This window comes from Prionailurus bengalensis, chromosome B3, assembly GCF_016509475.1.
Source record: "Prionailurus bengalensis isolate Pbe53 chromosome B3, Fcat_Pben_1.1_paternal_pri, whole genome shotgun sequence".
NCBI lineage: Eukaryota > Metazoa > Chordata > Mammalia > Carnivora > Felidae > Prionailurus > Prionailurus bengalensis.
Genome location: NC_057355.1, coordinates 61,842,346 through 61,860,747, shown reverse-complemented (window position 1 = coordinate 61,860,747; position 18,402 = coordinate 61,842,346).

Here is an 18,402-nt window from a genome sequence, read left to right as displayed (position 1 = left end):
CCCTCCCCCACTCATGCTGTGTGTGTGTGTGTGTGTGTGTGTCTCTCTCTCTCTCTCTCTCTCTGTCAAAAATAAATAAACATTAAAAAAAATGTATGGCAGTCAGTATAGTGCTTGGGAAGCTTTCAAGTTATAACTTCATCACTGTTATTTCTAGTAGTGTTCTGAGCAGCAGCACAAAACCATTAGAATGCCATATATGGTTTTGTAAATACAGAAGTTTGGCCTTGTAAAAGCAGCAAAGACAATATGTAAATAAATAAATGTGGCAATGTTTTAATAAAACTTTATTTATGGACACTTAAAATTGAATTATGGGGCGCCTAGGTGGATCAGTTAGTTAAGTGATTTCTGCTAAGGTCATGGTCTCACAGTTTGTGAGTTCAAACCCCACATTGGGCTCTGTGCTGACAGCTCAGAACCTGGAGCCTGCTTCCGATTCTGTGTCTCCCTCTCTCTGCCCCTCCCCTGCTGGACTCTATCTCTCAAAAATAAATAAACATTAAAAATTTTTTTTAAGTAAAAAAAATTGAATTATAACTCACATTATGAAACATTCTTTTGATTTCTTTACAACCATTTAAAAATGTAAAAACATTCTTAGCTCATAGACTGAACAAAAACAGGCTCTTGTTGGCCTGTGGGCTGTAACAGTTTGCCAACTTCTCCCTTAACCCAAAAGAATAAGTTTAATGGGAGGAAAATCATGCTGATGGAGTTAGGTCTCTGAGAGAAATAAATCATTCTTATCTTATTGACAATCCTTAAATCATACCATTTCAACTGGTTTATGTCAGGATTGATATCTCCTTAGAAGAGAAAAAAGAAAAGACGAAGAGATTAATAAGAGTTTATGTAGTTTAGTTTTTACTTATTTAAGAAAAGACTTGTACAATTTTGTGTTCTTAAATTTTAATTTTAAATTTTATTTTATTATTTTTTTAATGTTTAGTTTTGAGAGAGAGAGAGAGCATGCAAGCTGGACAGGGGCAGAGACAGAGGGAGACACAGAATCCAAAGCAGGTTCCAGGCTCTGAGTTGTCAGCAGGGAGCTCAATGCGGGGTTCAAACCCACAAACTGGGAGATCATGACCTGAGCCAAAGTCATATACTTAACCCTGTGCCACCCAGGTGCCTCTGTGTTGTTTATTTTATTTTATTTATTTTTATTTATTTATTTTTTTAATTTTTTTTTTTTTAACGTTTATTTATTTTTGGGACAGAGAGAGACAGAGCATGAACGGGGGAGGGGCAGAGAGAGAGGGAGACACAAAATTGGAAACAGGCTCCAGGCTCCGAGCCATCAGCCCAGAGCCTGATGCGGGGCTCGAACTCACAGACCGCGAGATCATGACCTGGCTGAAGTCGGACGCTCAACCGACTGCGCCACCCAGGCGCCCCTGTGTTGTTTTTTTTAATGTTTATTAATTTTTTAGAGCGGGGAAGAGAGATAGCAAGTCAGGGAGGGGCAGAGAGAGAGGGAGACAGAGGATCCAAAGCAGGCTCCTCACTGACAGCAGCGAGCCCTATGTGGGGCTGGAACTCACAAACCACGAGATTATGACTTGAACCAAAGTTGGCTTCTTTACTGACTGAGCCACCCCAGGTGCCCCACAATTTTGTGTTTTTTGTTCTTGCTTCACCTCTTAGATTTCTGAGTTTCTAATCGTAGGCTTTTTTATGTGAAAATATTATACAAATAGGAATTTTCTTTCCCCATAAGAAAAATGTTTTAAGATTTTTGACTTACTAGTAAATGTAGAATAAATTTAAAAAATGGGATGTACTTATCTTAGTTTTATTTGTAATTTTAATTTTGACTGATTTTGCACAAGATAGAAAATGAGTAAGTCTTTATATTTGTAACTTTCAGTTTCTACAATTCTTAACAAATTATGAGGTTGTAGAAACTTCAATAGAGTGGTATGAAATTGTAAGTAGATGGAGTTTATCCCCAGGGATGATTTAGAAAAACTAGGTATACTCTTATTATAGGTATCGTACAAAATCCTTTATGAGGATTGGGTGAAAACCAAATAATACTTTGTTCCTTCTTATTGTGTGCAAGTGTGTGGTAGTGATTGTTCATTCTTTTCAAAAAAATTTTTTAAATGTTTTTATTTTTGAGAGAGAGAGAGCGCGCACGCGCGCTTGAGCATGAGTTGGGGAGGGGCAGAGAGAGAGGGAGACACAGGATTGGAAGCAGGCTCCAGGCACCGAACTGTCAGCACAGAGCCTGATGCAGGGCTCGAACTCCCAAACCATGAGATCATGACCTGAGCTGAAGTCGGACACTCAACCCACTGAACCACCCAGGCACCCTTTTAAAAAAATTCTTTTAATGTTTATTCATTTTTGAGAGACAGAGCACGATCAGGGGAGGGGCACAGAGAGAAAGGGAGACACAGGCTCCAGACTCTGAGCTGTCAGCACAGAACATGATGCAGGGCTCGAACTCAAGAACTGCGAGATCATGACCTGAGCCAAAGCCAGGTGCTTAACCTACTGAGCCACCCAAGTGCCCTGGTTGTTCATTCTTTATTGTTAATTTTTAAAAATGTATTTTTGATAGACTATTACTAGCTTCACTGTTAGAGGTGCATTAGATTAATCAACGCCTTGGAAAGATAAGAATCAGTACAAATGTGAGTTTATGTTTTGATGAAGTTAGCTGTATAAATGAAAGTGATTTTTGATTATTTTATTGATTTTTTTGGTAATAAACTTAGCAATTATATGGATTTCCTATTTTCTTGATTTTCTTAAAAGATATTTTATCTACATTAAAAAACAAATTTTTAATGTTTATTTTTGAGACAGAGAGAGAGCATGAGCTGGGGAGGGGGATAGAGAGGGAGACAAAGAATCTGAAGCAGGTTCCAGGCTCTGAGCTGTCAGCACAGAGCCCAGTGTGAGGCTCGAACTCATCAACCGCAAAATCATGCCCTGAGCCGAATCGGACCCTCAACTGACTGAGCCACCCAGGTGCCCCTTATCTAAATTTCTAGTATTTTATGTTTTTATTTATTTAGTTCTCTTTATTCATAAAGAATATTTATTGCTGAAAGATGAGGCACCCTGCTGGTTTGATTGGTGGAGCATATGACTCTTGGTCTTGGGGTTGTAAGTTCACACCCTAAATTGGGCATAGAGTTAACTTAAAAAAATAAAATCTTTTTTTTTTTAAAGAATATTTATTGCTGATAGAACTTTAAGATTATATCTAATTCATGGAAGTTTAGCAACTGAATTATTACAGGGTCCTGGTTTTTAACCAGTTGGAATTACTTTGTAAATAACTATTTCTGAAGAATTTTATATACAGGATGTTTTCTGGATAGTTTATTGTTAATGGCTTTAAACCTTTGTGAATAAAACCTTTTTCCCCCCAATTGTGCCTGTCTATTGTTAATTTTTTTTCATCATGATAAGTGTACTCTGTAATCCCATCTCCTATTTCCCCATACCCCCATCCACCTCCCCTCTGTTTAACCATCCATTTGTTCTCTATAGTTAAGAGTCTCTTTCTTAGTTTGTGTCTCTTTTTTTTTTTGCCTTTTGCTTGTTTGCTGTGTTTCTTAAATTTCACATGAGTGTGTTCATGGGGCATATGTCTTTCTCTGACTTCTTTTGCTCAGCATTATACTCTCTATCTCTGTTCATGTTGTTGCCAATGCCAAAGTTTAATTCTATTTTATGGTTGAATAATATTCCATTACTATATATACCACATTTTTATCCATTCCTCCCTTAATAGATGCTTGGCCTCCTTCCATAGTTTGCCCATTGTAAATAATGCCACAATAAACATTAAGGGTGCCTGTATTCATTTGAATTAGTGTTTATATATTCTTTAGGTAAATACACCCCTTAGTGAGATTACTGGATCATAGGGTAGTTCTCTTTTTAGTTTCTTGGGGAAACTCCATATTATTTTCCACAATGGCCACACCAATTTGCATTCCCACCAATAGTGCAATAGTTCCTTTTTCCCCACATTGTCTTCAACACTTGTTGTTTCTTGTGTTTTTTGATTTTAGCCATTCTGACAGGTATGAGGTGATCTCTCACTGTAATTTGAATTTGCATTTCCCTGATGATGAGTGATATTGAGCATCTTTTCATGTGTCTGTTAGCAATCTATATATTAAAAGACTTTTTTGGGGGGAGAGATCAAACCATTTTATTGAGGGGCTTTGGAAAAAGTTTGAAGGGGAGGAGGACAGTGACGTTCGATGTCCTCTGCCTGGCTGGCATCTTTCCAGCTATCTATTTAGAGAGTGTGTATAAGTGGAGGAGGGGGAGACAGAGAGAGAGAGAGAGAGAGAGCGAGAGTGAGAACGAGCCTGATGCTGGGCTTGATCTCATGACCCTGGGATCATGACCTGAGCCCAAATCAAGAGTCAGATGCTCAACTAAGTGAGCTACTCAGGAACCCCAAGACATTTTAAGTTTAAGTGGAGAATGGAGAAAACAACTTTAATTTTCAGGATGAATTTAAAAGACTTAAATTTAGGGTTTTGTGACAATTTTTATAAATTGTTATATATAAGTGTCTTGGTTATTGTAGAAAAATATTTAAATATATGTACATCATATGATGCAAGTAAAAGACACAGTTTTTGCTCTGTACATCAACTTAGAGTGGTGATTTTTTAAAAAATTTATTTTTTGATAGAATAAGTAGGGGTGGGGCAGAGAGAGGGGGGGAGAGAATCCCGAGAATCCCGAGCAGGCTGCACACTGTCAGTACAGAGCCTGATGGGCTCAAACTCAAGAACTGTGAGATCATGACCTGAGCAGAAATCAAGAGTTGGACGCTTAACCTACTGAGCCACCCAGGCTGCCCTGGAGTAGTGAGTTTTGAAGACTCAACTTTCTTTTCTTTTTTTTTTTTTTAAATGTTTGTTTATTTTTGAGAGACTACAAGTGGGAAGGGGCAGAGAGAAGGGGACAGAGGATATGAAGCAGGCTCTGTGCTGACAGCAGCGAGTCCGATGTGGGGCTGGAAGTCACGAACTGTGAGATCATGACCTTAGCCAAAGTCTGATGCTCAACCAACTGAGACACCCAGGCACCCCTAGAGTGGTGATTTTTGACGAATCTTGACTTTTCAATGTGTTGTGCTAAGTTTTCTAGTGCAAAATCTTTCTTGAGACTAATCCTTTTTTTTTGTTTTGTTTTGTTTTTGTATTTATTTTTGTGAGAGTACAATGGGGAGGGGGCAGGGGAGGGGACAGAGGATCTTAAGCCTGCTCTGTGCTGACAGGCTGATAGCATCGAGACTGATGTGGGGCTTGAACTCACAAACCATGAGATCACCACCTGAGACTCACCCGACTGAGCCATCCAGGTGCCCCTTAGACTGATCTTTTTAAAAGTTTATTTTATGTAGTTGCTTTAAAAATACAGTACGTGACTAATATTTTTAAAGTTATAAGTTAATTTGTTAAGAATTAAACAAGGGCACTTGGGTGGCTCAGTCAGTTAAATGTCTGATTTCATTCAGCTCAGGTCATGATCTTGTGGTCTGTGGGTTTGAGCCCCTCATTGGGTTCTGTGCTGACAGCTCGGAGCTTGGAGCCTGCTTCAGATTCTCTCTGAGACCCCCCACCCCACTTGTGCTCTGTCTCTCTCAAAAATAAACATTAAAAAAATTTTTTTTTAAAGAATTAAACAATGGATAGAGTACCTGGGTGGCACAGTTAAGTGACTGATTCTTGAATTTGGCTTAGGTCATGATCCCAGGATTGTGGGATCGAGCCCACGTGGGGTCCATGCTGAGGGTGCAGCCTGCTTAAGATTCTCTCTCTTAAAAAAACAAAAACAAAAATTGAACAATGGCTAACAGTTATTGGGGGCATCTAGCTGGCTTCGTCAGTAGAGTATGCAACTCTTGATTTTGGTTGCCTTGTGTTGGGTATAGAAATTACTAAAAAATAAATAAACTTAAAAAAAGCAACAATGGCTAAGTTATAGAATGAATGTTCTGTGTGGCACACGTACCTTGCTCTCTGCTTTAAATTGATTTACACTTTATTTAATCCTCTTAATAGGTCTTTGATGTAGGAACTGTTGTGTTATTTCCATTTTAAATATGATAAAACTGGACACCTGGCTGGCTCAGTGAGAAGAACATGCAACTCTTCATCTCAGGGTTGTAGGTTTGAGCCCCACGTTGGGTATAGAAATTACTTAAAATCCTTAAATAGTTTTTTTTAATGTTTATTTATTTTTTGAGAGAGAGACAGAGACAGAGTGTGAGTGAGGGAGGGGGCAGAAAGAGAAGGAGACAGAATCCGAAGCAGGCTCCAGGCTCTGAGCTGTCAGCACAGAGCCTGATGTGGGGCTCGAACTCAAGAACAACAAGATCATGACCTCAGCTGAAGTTGGATGCCTAACTGACTGAGCCAGCCAGGCACGCCTAAGTAGTTTTTTTTTCAAATGTTTATTTATTTTTGAGAGGATTACTTCCAATCTTTAAAAGAAAATAAAGATGAGAGTTGCGTTGGTGGCTCAATTGGTTGAGTGTCTGATTTTGGCTCAGGTCATGATCACAAGGTTCATGGGTTCAAACCCCATGTCGGGCTTTGCACAGACAGCTTCCAGTCTGCTTTGGATTCTCTGTCTCCCTCTTTCTGCCCCTCCCCCACTTGCACATGCTCCTGCTTTCTCTCTCTCTCTCAAAAATACACATTAAAACAAAAAGATGCAAAACTGAGGCACCAGTAAATTAAGGAATTTGCTTAAGTCACACAATCAGGAGTGGTAGAATTGGGATTCACTGGGACTCCAGAATCTTTGTTCTTAACCACTTCATGGAACTGCTTTGGTGTGTCTGCTGTTATCCTTCTTTTTAAAGCTTTAATCCCTTAAAATGTGCATTTCAGAAATCCTACTCAGAGAAATACCGTTACTCTTTGGAGTCTTGGTGTTTCTTCTGTTATTATTGCTCAACCTTATCTGTCTACCCTCCCATCACTTCTCCTCTTTTTCCAGTAGTGAGAATTAGTATAGATCAAGGGTAAATAAAACTAGTGAAATAGGGAAGCCAGGGGTCGTATTAGTTTTGGCTCTTGAGGAAAAAAGTATAAAAAGTTTTACATATATATAATTACTGAAAACATTAACTTAAAGATAAATGTCTAATTATCAGAGACACTTCCAAACAACTAACAAGCAGAAACAAAAGGCCAGGACCCTTCAATAACCTACCTTTTATAAACACCAATCTTTTCTCCCCTGTTGTTAGGTGGTGAACATTTTAGCAAGTTAGTGTCATATTGTGTCATTCCAGGTTACTGGAAAATTACTTCAGTAATCTGTGTGTGTACATTGGTTAGGGTTGTATTTTTCACGTTGAATCAAAAAAGTTTGAGAAGGGTGCCTGGGTGGCGCAGTCGGTTAAGCGTCTGACTTCAGCCAGGTCACGATCTCACGGTCTGGGAGTTCGAGCCCCGCATCAGGCTCTCGGCTGATGGCTCAGAGCCTGGAGCCTGTTTCCGATTCTGTGTCTCCCTCTCTCTCTGGCCCTCCCCCGTTCATGCTCTGTCTCTCTCTGTCCCAAAAATAAATAAACGTTGAAAAAAAAAAAAGTTTGAGAAATACGTTTATAGTGTATATAATACCAAATTTATTTTTTAATTTTCTGAGTTCCGTGCAGACTCTCTTCCTGTACACTTTAGTTCTTTAGGTTTGTTAATCTCATTTGATGAACTTCAGGTAAAAATATTTTGATGTTCTCCAGATTTACTTTTTTGCTAGCCCCTCTTCTCTTTCAGCTCTGATGGTTCTTATTTATTTATTTATTTATTTATTTATTTATTTATTAAAAAAAAATTTTTTTTTAACGTTTATTTATTTTTGGGACAGAGAGAGACAGAGCATGAACGGGGGAGGGCCAGAGAGAGAGGGAGACACAGAATCGGAAACAGGCTCCAGGGTCTGAGCCATCAGCCCAGAGCCTGATGCGGGGCTCGAACTCATGGACCGCGAGATCGTGACCTGAGCTGAAGTCGGCCACTTAACCGACTGCGCCACCCAGGCGCCCCTCAGCTCTGATGGTTCTTAACTGTTTTTGGGGGGAGGTCATACACTCCTTTGAAAATCTTATAAATCTTAATGGACTCGCTCTAGAAAATTGCTACCATACATACGTTACACAAAATTCTCACAATTTTGGGAGTTTTATAAGACATCCTCCCCTAAGATCATTTATGGATTGATTAGAGTGCCATCTCCAGATGAGCTCTCTGAACAATTTAATTTAATATAATTCTTCCAAATACATCAATGATTTCCTAGTCTAAATCTTCATATGTGTCTCTCCAGAGCACTAGACCCTGATATCCATTTACTTATTGGTAATCTGGATGTCCTCTTGCATACTCTAATTTGTTCATGGGCTATTTTTATGTACTTATTTTTTACTGAAGTTTAGTTGATACACAATGTTACATTAGTTTCAGGTGTACAACCTAGTGATTGGACAAGTTTATACATTATGCTCTGCTCACAAGTGAGCACCAACTGTAGTCATATAATTCTATTATAATACCATTGAGTATGTACTGTATGCCATACCTTTTATTCTGGTGACTGATTCCATAACAGTAAGGAACAGTTATTCCATAACTCCAAACCTGTCTTTCTCATTCTGCACTATTCTAGTTTTATTTATTTTTATTTGAGAGAGAACATGAGCAGGAGAGAGAAAGAGAAAAATCGTAAGCAGTCTCCAATGGAGGGTTCATTGCCATGAACCTGGGATCATGACTTGAGCCCAAATCAAGAGTCAGACACTCAACTGATTGAGCGACCCAGGCCCCCACTACTTTTTATTTTAATCCACGAAACTGTGTGTAGTTCCCTTGAACACATTCTTATTCTTTGAGACATTCTTTCCTCCTTAGCTTCTGTGAGGCTACTCTCACCTATTTTTTTCTTATTTCTGTAACATCTTCTCTTCCTCCTCCCTTGATTCTACTTAAAAAAATTTTTTTTGTTGTTAATGTTGGGAGCGCCTGGGTGGCTTGGTTGGTTAAGTGTTGGACTTCAGCTCAGGTCGTGATCTCACGGTTTGTGAGTTTGAGCCCCGTGTCGGGCTCTTTGCTGACACTTCAGAGCCTAGAGCCTGCTTTGGATTCTGTGTCTCCCTCTGTCTCTGCCCCTGCCCCGCTTGCTCTCTCTCTCTCTCTCTCTCTGTCTCTCTCTCTCTGTCAAAAGTAAACATTAAACATAAACATTAAAAGAAAATGTTTATTTTTGAGAGAGAGAGAGAGAGAGTGAGTGAGCAGGGGAGGGATAGAGAGAGAGAGAGAGAGAGAGAGAGAGAGAGAGAGTGAGTCCAAAACAGGCTCCATGTCTTGAGCTGTCAGCACAGAGCAGATGCGGGGCTGGAACTCACAAACCTTGAGATCATGACCTGAGCCAAAGTCAGATGGGTAACCGATTAAGCCACCCAGGTGCCCCCTCTTTGATTCTGCTTATACTGCTTATCCTCTAAATGTTTATTTTCCCAGGAATCTGACCTTAACCCTTTGAGCTTTTTTCACTATATACATTTTGGACGAACTTTTCCAAATCCCTGGCTTCACTTACTCCCTAAAACTTTGTATATAACTAAAGTTCACACCTTTACTATCAAATACCTATTAGACATTTCCACTCAGATCAGTGGTTCCTAAATACTTGGGGGATTACATATCTCTTTAAGAATTGGATTAAAGAGGGGCTTCTGGGTGGCTCATTCAGTTAAGCATCCAACTTCGGCTCAGGTCTTGATCTCTCTGTTCCCCAGTCAAGCCCCACGTCAGGCTCTGTGCTGACAGCTCAGAGTTTGGAGCCTGTTTCAGATTCTGTGTCTCCCTCTCTCTCTGCCCCTCCTGACTTATATTCGGTCTCTCTCTCTCTCTCTCAAATAAATAAACATTAAAAAAAAATTAAAGGGGCGCCTGGGTGGTGCAGTCGGTTAAGCGTCCGACTTCAGCCAGGTCACGATCTCGCGGTCCGGGAGTTCGAGCCCCGCATCAGGCTCTTGGCTGATGGCTCAGAGCCTGGAGCCTGTTTCCGATTCTGTGTCTCCCTCTCTCTCTGGCCCTCCCCTGTTCATGCTCTGTCTCTCTCTGTCCCAAAAATAAATAAACGTTGAAAAAAAAATTAAAAAAAAATTAAAAAGAATTAGATTAAAGATAGATCTTTCTCCCCAGAGAAGTACACACGTACCCCAAATTTTGCATACCAGTTTGGGATGTTCATATCCCTCGCCAGAGCTCCTCCTTGGACTCTGTAGATATCTGTCATCTCCTAATTAATTTTTAGAAATGTTTGTTTATTTTTGAGAGAAAGATGAAGTGCGAGCAGGAGAGGAGCAGAGAGAGGGAGATACAGAATTCAAAACAGGCTTCAGGCTCTGAGCTGTCAGTACATAGTCGGATGTGGGGCTGGAAATCCTGAGCCAGGAGATCATGACCTGAGCTGAAGTCGGGCGCATAACAGACTGAGCCACTCAGGTGCTCCTGTGGTCTTCTAATTAAGTTGTGACCTAAGATGGTCCTAAGCTGCCTTAAATTCAGCATGTCCAACATTGACACAATCATCATTGCCTCTAACTCATTTTATTCTTACCCTCTCACATATGCCTCTAAATATAATCATTTGGCTTTTAATTATGTACTAATTTATTCATTCTGCAAATATGTGAATGCTTTATATCTAACACAGGGTCTAAGTATATAGCATTTTTTATTTTTTAATTTTATTTTTTATTTTTAAAAATTTACATCCAAATTAGCATATAGTGCAACAATGATTTCAGGAGTAGATTCCTTAATGCCCTTTACCCATTTAGCCCATTACCCCCCCACAACCCCTCTAGTAACCCTCAGTTTGTTCTCCATATTTATGTGTCTCTTCTGTTTTGTCCCCCTCCCTGTTTTTATATTATTTTTGTTTCCCTTCTCTTATGTTCATCTGTTTTGTCTCTTAAAGTCCTCATATGAGTGAAGTCATATGATATTTGTCCTTCTCTGACTGACTCATTTTGCTTAGCATAATACCCTCCAGTTCCATCCACGTAGTTGCAAATAGCAAGATTGCATTCTTTTTGATTGCCGAGTAATACTCCATTGTATATATATATACCACATCTTCTTATCCATTCATCCATCGATGGACATTTGGGCTCTTTCCATACTTTGGCTATTGTTGATAGTGCTGCTATCAACATGGGGGTGCATGTGTCCCTTCGAAACAGCACACCTGTATCCCGTGGATAAATGCCTAGTAGTGCAATTGCTGGGTCATAGGGTAGTTATATTTTTAGTTTTTTTGAGGAACCTCCATACTGTTTTCCAGAGTGGCTGCACCAGCTTATGTTCCCCTGAGTATATAGTGTTGAACAAAACAGACATAATCTGTTTTCTCAAAGCTTACTCTATAGCCTAGTGATTAAAAGCATGAACTTTCGGGGATGCCTGAATGGCTCAGTCAGTTGGGCATACGACTCTTGATTTTGGCTTGGGTTACGATCCCAGGGTCATGGGATCAAGCCCTGAGTTTGGCTCTGCGCTGAGCATGGAGCCTGCTTGAGATTCTTTCTCTCTTTCCCTCTGTCCCTCTCCCTTGCCCATATGTTCTTTCTAAATTAAAAAAAATAAAAGCGTGAACTTTGGGTTCAAACTATGACTCCTTAGTGCTTTATGACTAACAGTAAATTATTTAATCTGTCTATACCTCAGTTTTATCTCTGAAATTAGGATAATAGTAGTGCCTACTTCATTGGTTGTTAGTATTAAATGATTTAATATGTATAAAATGCACAGTAAATGTTAGCTTTTATTATTTGTGGAGGAGATAGACATTAAATGATCCTAAATATATATATTGATGAAGGTCCTGAAGTAACAGAACAGGGTACTGTGAGAGAGAATTTAGATTTGGGGGTAGGGATACCATTGCTACAAAAGTTGGATTTAGACAGACCTGAAAGATGAATGTTAACTAGGTAAAGGTTTGTGGAGATTGGAAGCATTTCAGGTAAAAGAAAAGGTGGTGCGAAGGCCTGAGGTAGTAAAGTGTTTGGAGCATTTGATAAATAGAAGGTTATTGTACGTGAAGTAAGGTAAATTAGGGGGAGAAAGATGTGAATACACAGATCTGTAGTCCATGTTATAGAGTTTGGATTTTACTCTGAATGAAATGAGAAGCTAATGGGAGCTTTTGAATGGCAGAGACAGCATGAACTGATTTATCTTCAGAAAAGGTCACTTGATGCTGTGTGGAGAATGGATTAGAGAAGAGCTAGAATGAATGCCTAGAGATCAAGTTAAGAGTCCATTGGGTGGGGGAAAGAGTCTGTTGCAGTAGTCCAGGTAAAAGCTGTTGACATTTAGGACTAGGGTGGCAGCAATGGAGGTGGAGTGAAACATTTGGATTAGAAAAAATTTTTAAAAAATTTTTCTGTTAAGTTTGTTTATTTATTTAGACATGAGCAGGGGAGGGGCAGAGAGAGGGAGAGAGAGAAAATCCCAAGCAGGCTCTGCACCATCAGCATGGAGCCCAGTGTGGGGTTCAAACCCTGAAACCGTGAGAACATTACCTGAGCTGAAATCAAGAGTTGATTGCTTAACTGACTGAGCCACTCAGGTGCCTTGGTCTACATCATCTTAAGCAGTGGCCATAGGTAATTTTCTTAAAACACATGAGTTTGAGTATGTCCTATATCTTCTTATAATCCTTTGGATGACTCTTTTGTTTTTTTTTTTGTATAATATGAAGTTCCCAACTCTTGATTGCTAGGTGTACTGTATAAATAGGGTTCCCTTTGCCTTTTCTAGTCCTTATAGCTTTGCTTCTCTACAGATCATGGGCATTTTTAATTGTAGCCATGTTACAGTAATTGTGCTTCCTGAATGTGTTTCCTCTCTAGTTCCTCTGTCTTCACCTAGGCTGCTTTCTGTCTCAAATGCTTTTCTTCTGTACCTACCCTGCATGTCCTCTTTTCATGCCTTACTAATTTCTACTCATTTTTACTTTCTCAGAATTCTTCTCTAACTTCCTCGGTCTAATTTAGCTGCCCTGTTTTTGTGTTTTCATTGTACCCTGGGCAGAGAGCCATATTTACTAATAGGATTCTTCATTTTGCTTTAGTTTTTGTTTATTGATGATTGGTTATAGGAGTATTGGGTGTCTGATAATTAATTGCAAGCTCTTGAGGGTAGGAAAGTCTGTCTTTGTGTTCTAAGATCTATACATGATGAATGCTCAATAAATGTTTGACTTGAGGAATTAGTGAATATTCTGGTCTTTTATATAGCGTGCCTTTGTACAAATTGTTCTCTGTTTAGAATGCCTTTTCCTTTGCTTTGTCACCTTCTGCACATCCTTTAACACTAAGCCTTACCTGATACCTCGGTGACAGTTCCTCCTTCCACCATGCTTCTATTCTATAGTTTTTCTTTTCAGTACCCTGATAAATATTTGACAGTACAGAGTAAAGATCAAATGTCCATTGATAGATGAATGAATAAAGAAGATGTGGTGTATATATGTATACACACACACACAAACATACACATGGAATATTACTCAGCTATAAAAAGAATCAAATCTTGTCATTTACAACATGTCTGGACCTAGAGGTTTAATGCTGAGTAAAGTAAGTCACTTAGAGAAAGACGAATAGAATATGATTTCACTCATATTTGGAATGTAAGAAACAAAACAAATGAGCAAACAGAAAAAAAAAGAGCCAAAACCTAGACTTTTTATTAAAAAAAAAAAAACTTTTGTTTTTGAGAGAGTTCAGGAGGGGTAGAGAGAGAGGAGAGAGACAGAATCCCAAGCAGGCTCTGCATTGCCAGCCTTGAGCCTGAAGTGGGGCTCGAATTCATGAACTGTGAGATTATGACCTGAGCCAAAAATCAAGAGTCAGACATTCAACCGACTGAGCCACCCAGGTGCACCAAAACAGACTCTTTAAAAAAAATTAAAAAAAAAAAAAAAAATTTTTTTTTTTCAACGTTTATTTATTTTTGGGACAGAGAGAGACAGAGCATGAACGGGGGAGGGGCAGAGAGAGAGGGAGACACAGAATCGGAAACAGGCTCCAGGCTCCGAGCCATCAGCCCAGAGCCTGACTCGGGGCTCGAACTCACAGACCGCGAGATCGTGACCCGGCTGACATCGGACGCTTAACCGACTGCGCCCCCCAGGCGCCCCCCAAATTTTTTTTTTTTAATGTTTATTCTTGAGACAGAGACAGAGTGTGAACAGGGGAGAGGCAGAGAGAGGGAGACACAGAATCTGAAACAGGCTCCAGGCTCTGAGCTGTCAGCACACAGCTCGACGCGGGGCTCAAACCCACAAACTGTGAGATCATGACCGGAGCCGAAGTCAGATGCTTAACCAACTGAGCCACCCAGGCGCCCCCAAAACAGACTCTTAATACAGAGAACAACCTGGTGGTTGCCAGAGGGGAGGTGTGTGGGAGGATGAGTGAAAGAGGTAAAGGAGATTAATAGTACATTTATCTTGATGAGCACTGAGAAATGTATATAGAATTGTTGAATCATTATTATTGTTTGCCTGACACTAATATAGCATTGCACGTTGATTATACTTGAATAAAAAAATAAATGTTTGAGTGAATGTATATCACGAGCATCATGTAGTTGTAGATTGAATAAATATTTCCTAAGTGTCCGATTGCATTTCACAGTGTAGGTTACTTCTGCATGGTGCTAATCCTACCTGTTGCATTGACTTGTACTTCGGTGTTTTATACAGGCAGTCCTATTTCCAAATTCTGGATAATTTTTACAGTTCTTTATTTACTGACTATATAGATGTTACCTGCCATGCTTCCCTTTCTCTCTCATTAACTTTATTTTTACTTTATGACCGGCCTCAAAAGTCCACTCTTCTTTGTAACCTTCCTAGATTCCCTAGGTTGTGTGTGTTCCTACAGTATTCCTAGAAGGCTTTTTCCAAACTGCTAACAACAGTATTGCAATGTGATCATAGTGTGTCTTTATCTAGAACTTGAGCTTCTTGAAGGGACTTATTTTTATTCATTCCTTTAATCCTTGTTCAGTGCCCAGTTGGTGCTTAACAAATATTTATTAAGCTGATTGTATCCTTATTTATTTTATTTGTGCTTAGATAACCCAGAGAATGTTGGGTAGGACTAAGTCTTGGGATGAAAAATCTTGTCTCTGTTTAATTTCTATGATTCATGGTCTATATGCAGTAAAACCTTGGTTTGTGACATAATTCATTCTGGAAACATGCTTGTAATCCAAAGCACTTGTGTATCAAAGTGAATTTCCCCATAAGAAATAACAAAAACTCAGATGATTTGTTTCAGAACCCAAAAATAGTCCTATAAAAATGATTACGATACTGAAAATACAAAATATAAAGAAAAATAAATTAACCTGCACATACCTTTGAAAACCCTCATGGCTGCTGTGAGGGAGACAAGAGAGAGGAGGGTTACTGTGGAGCATGACTTTAACTATCACTGCTATCTATTGGCTCAATGGAGTCTTTTTTTTTCTTGCAGCTTAAACAAGGAACCTGTCCAGTGACACTTGCTTTTGCCTCATTTTGAGGATTTCATGGAAATGTGACATTGCATTGTCATTAAACAGACACATTGCTCGCACTGCTACAGTCTTACTCAGGTGGTGCTTTTTTATTCAGGTGGTGCTTTTCTACAAAATTTTGTACCGTTTCTCACATTTTACACATCTCCCTAATCTCATTTGAAGGTGAGGGTTTCCTCCGCCTTTTTCTCCTCCTCCTCTGCAGATGAGATTCAGACATAGACTTCTTAAAATCTTGCAATTTCGGCTACTCGCATAATACCTTATTCCTACTTCTTGATGATTTCTTCCTTAAGCTGCATTGTAATCAACTCCTTCTTACCGCCTTTTCAACCTGTTTCTGCCTGTGGGCCATTGTATATGCTTGCACAAATGTTGATTACAGTACAGTGTTAATAAACTTTTGTCGTATACTGTATTTAATGTAATTGGCAATAAGACAGCAGAGGAAAGGGTCTCTGTATGCAGGCAGCCTGACCTAGACTGAAGCAAAGCATTCCTAAGCTTACTCTTGTATGGAAAAGCAAAGGACTGTCCATAGGTGCTTTGAAGCGACAAAAAAATACAGTAGTGGCAGTTGTGAGCACCCCTTCTAATGTCCCGAAAAATCTGAATTCTGTCAAACACTGCGGCGTGAGACTGAGCATCCGAGCATGGGAGATGATCACCCGCAACCCCTCAGAGAGAGAGAGAGAGAGAGAGAGAGAGAGAGAGAGAGAGAACCATTGGTTCAGTTGTGATCATATGACACTTGGCATTGTGTACTACTCGTATTGCAAGTCATTGCTCATTTTTCAAGTTAAAATTTATTAGAAATGTTTGCTCATCTTGCGGAACACTTGCAGAACCAGTTACTTACAATCCAAGATTTTACTGTATAAGTAATTTGGATAATGTATTCAAGGTGCTTGAATAATCTTTATATTCTCTATTTCAATACAGCTTTCTCCTCTTCTTTAACAGGTGTTCCCTGCCCTCCAGTGGTTATATCATGGCTAACATTTTTTAATAAACATAAAGGTTATAAAATCCTTTTATGGTGTTTATTTTTAAATCATATTGAAAATCCCATTAGGTTTAATTTTCAGGTAAAACAATGCAACCCCCCCCCCCCCCCCGCCATTTTCCCATATTCTGATATGCCTAAAGCCCAACTTAAACTAAGTATAGCTTAACCTGCCTATTCTTTTGCCACAATGAGCCACTATGTGTCTCACAGTTTATTTTTTTATTTTTGAGAGAGCGTGGAGAGGAGAGACAGAGAGAGAGGGAGATACAGAATCCAAAGCAGGCTCCAGGCTTCACACTGTCAGTGCAGAGCCCAACTCCGGGCTTGAATTTACGAACCCCAACATCATGACCTGAGCCGAAGTCTGACATTTAACTGACTAAGCCCCCCCGGGTGCCCCAGTGTCCCACAGTTTTGAAGTATGTAGTGATTAGTTCAGAAGTTCACTCCCTCTGACCTTGGTTCTTGGTTTCACTACATTGTTCTCATGTAGCTATGACAATGTTCTAGCATCTTGCTTCCTTGCAGAAACTATCATCTTGTTTTCAGAAACAATGTCCCTTCCCCCCCCCCTCGCCTCCCCAGCACACACTCACAGTAGCTTGCTAATCGTGTGGCTATTCTTCAGTGTGGATTGCTGTATCTCCTGGCTAACATCCTTTTCTTTTCTGTTACTGATGAGGAGAGGCTGACTCTTAATTTATTGGCAAGGTGACTTATACCCCATCCTATGCCTTTTGTAGGTTATTTTTTCTCAGAAGACCAAATCTTAGCTATCTAGGGACGCTGTTGGCCAGCAGTTATTTCTAAATGCTTGCTGCATAGTTTTCAATAGTATATCATGAAATAAAGACAATGTAGTAAATTTTTCATGTATCTAAATTATTAAAAATAAAAGATTTATTATGAGCTGTACTTCCTAGATTTTTGGTCTTAAAATACCCATTATTTTAAGAAAGAATGGTAATAGTAGGTGGGATACTTTGTAGCATAAAAATTTCGGTCACCTTTGATGGTCAACTAAACATTTTTTTTTTAAGTTTATTTATTTTGAGAGAGCACCGTGTGTACCTGCACACGTGCTCATGACCAAGGGAGGGGGAGAGACAGGGTAGTGTGGAGCCCCATGGACTGACAGTAGAGAGAGAGCCTGATGTGGGGCTCCATATCATGAACTGTGACCTGAGCCAAAACTAAGAGTCTGAAGCTTAACTGACTGAGCCACCCAAGCTCCCCAACTAAATCTTTTTTGAGGGGAAATTTAGTGATCTCTAATGTCCCAGGAGTCTAGGAACTGCTGTGTTGACCATAGATCACTTCTCTGAAGCATTATGGTCTTTCATGTAAAGTAAGTATGGCTTCTTTTACATGCATTTGCAGACAGTTTTTCAGTGATTTTTTCTGTCATAGGCTTCTTTATTTTTGCCTGATTCCAGCTGTGAAATTTACTTGCTGTCTCTCAGTCCTCTTTGGCTAGTAGTTCTACTTTCTGTTTTTGTAAGTTCTCATGTGTGTTTTAAATCTCCATGCAGCTCTAAGCTTAGGTAAATTTCTTCCTGTTTTTCCTTTTATGCTTTCCTAGATAAGATGTTTCTTTTAAGGGCTTAGTAGTACGTAGACATCTTTTATTGTTTATATTTCTTTTAGATCCATTCTTTTTTATTTTGTAATTCATCTGAAACTAGCTTCTTTTTTTTAAGTTTATTTTGAGAGAGAGAGCATGTGTGCATGCATGTGGGAGTGGGGGAGGGACAGAGAAAGAGAGGGGGAGAGAGAATCTTAAGT